Source organism: Triticum dicoccoides, chromosome 1B (genome assembly GCF_002162155.2).
Source record: "Triticum dicoccoides isolate Atlit2015 ecotype Zavitan chromosome 1B, WEW_v2.0, whole genome shotgun sequence".
Taxonomy (NCBI): Eukaryota; Viridiplantae; Streptophyta; class Magnoliopsida; order Poales; family Poaceae; genus Triticum; species Triticum dicoccoides.
In genome coordinates, this window is record NC_041381.1 from 18,521,856 (window position 1) to 18,523,868 (window position 2,013).

A 2,013-nucleotide genomic window follows, 5' to 3' on the forward strand; every position below is an offset into this window, starting at 1 on the left:
ACCAAGAAAGTATGTAATCTAGTGTAAGGTGTTGAAGTTTGTATGTGGATTGTCTAGCCCTTTTTATTCATTCGGACTTTTGATTGCATTGACTAATGCATGAAGCTTAACATGATAGGGTATTAGAGCCTAGGGTCTTGAGTTCAAATCCTGACTTCCGCAATTTATCCAAAAATTACTGCTACACCAGGCTTTCGCAATTTATCCAATTATTGAGCCATACTTTTGAATAACTATGAAAGAGCATCTCTAGCCCATCCCCAAAAGTTATATATGGACGATATTTTTGGTTTGAGGAATTAAGCACTAGCTAGCCCATCCCTCAACTTTATAGTTGTTCATCCCAAAATATACACCTCTAGCCCATTTGTCCTCCAAGGACAAGTCTCGGTAAAATGGGGGAAACTATAGCGCATGCGCCGCTGCGCACCTCGTCGCCAGCCATCCCTCGGCCCACCCCACCACCCATGACCCCCACCAGCTCGGCTTGCAGATGACAATCCTAAGTTCAACCTTTAGTTGGCCGCATCAATATTGACGCACACGTGGCATTTTTTCTTGAATGATTTGTCTAGGAGTAACGCACCTTTTGTTGTTTGGCCTCTCTCCTCGATCAATCTAGACCTACTAATAAAGAGATTAGTGTTTCTACCCGGTCGTCCCGGAATTGCCCTGAAAGTTGCAAAATATTGCCTACCGTTGTCACCCATAAGTGACAAAAAATATTTCACACAGGGGAATCCCTCGCCTGGGCTAGCCCATGCAGTAGGGACCTCCTATACGGCGCTCTACGTGTTGTGAGAAGACACGGCACACCTATTTGGGCCGGCCCATGTGCAGGCGGTTTGTTTTTTTAGTTAATTTTTATTTTTCTTTTTCTTTTATTTTATTATTTTTTCTACTTTAAATAAATTGGAACTTCCTTAAAAAAAGTTCCATTTTTTTTAAAATTCGAAATAAAATGTTCAATAAATTATAAATTGTTTCTGGATTCAAAAAATGTTCATGATTTTTAAAACAATGTTCACGATTTAAAAACATTTGTTAAAGAAATGAAAAACAGTTCATTATTTTGAAAAAATAAATATTTAGAAATGTTAAAAATTAAAAAAAATCAATTCAAAAAGTGTTCCTGAATTTTTTTTAAATGTCCTAAAAATTTAAAAAACTGTTCGTGGATTAGAAAATAGTTTATTGATTCATAAAATATTTGCTGATTCAAAAAATTATGATGCATTTCAGTAAATGTTTGTTTAATCAAGAAATGTATTTGTGAATTTCAAAAATTGTGCCACCAATTAAAAAAATGTTCGTCAATTTTTTAAAATGTTTGCCAATTCAAAAAAATTGTCCACAGTTAATAAAAACATTAGCAAATTGCCGATTCACAAGACTTTCACAACTTTGAAAATGTTCATGATTTCAAATATGTTCCTGAGTTTAAAAAATGTTCATGATTTTCAAATTGTTCAAGATTTCAAATAAATATTCGAAAATTTGAAAGAATTTTCACTAAAAAGTAAAAAAAGAAAAAAGAAAAAGATAAAAATACAGAAAAGAAATACGAAAAAGAAAAGAAAAAATGGAAGGAAAAAAATATAAAAACCGGCTCAAGTACCTTCCCAAAACCGATGAGGAAGAAATCCGAAAATGGGCCGGCCGGAAACAGGATCGAAGGCAGGACGGGGTTCACGCTAGGTCACTACGCGCCAAATGGGAAACCCACACACAGTAGCGCTTGGAAAAATATGTTTTAGACAAGGGAATCCCCCCACCACCACCTGGGCTGGCCCACACGGCAGCGGCTGGGAAAGTACGTTTGTGAATCTCCCCACCTAGGTCGGCACACGCAATGAGAAAGAGAGTGATATTGTATCTCAGTGATGCAACAAAATGTTATCATAGGCTTTGCCCTTTGACGATTATGTTCTTTTTCTTCAGTTGCAACATACAGTCCCTTTTGCTAGTTCTATACAACCAAACACATGATCATCCATGCACATGGAGAATGTA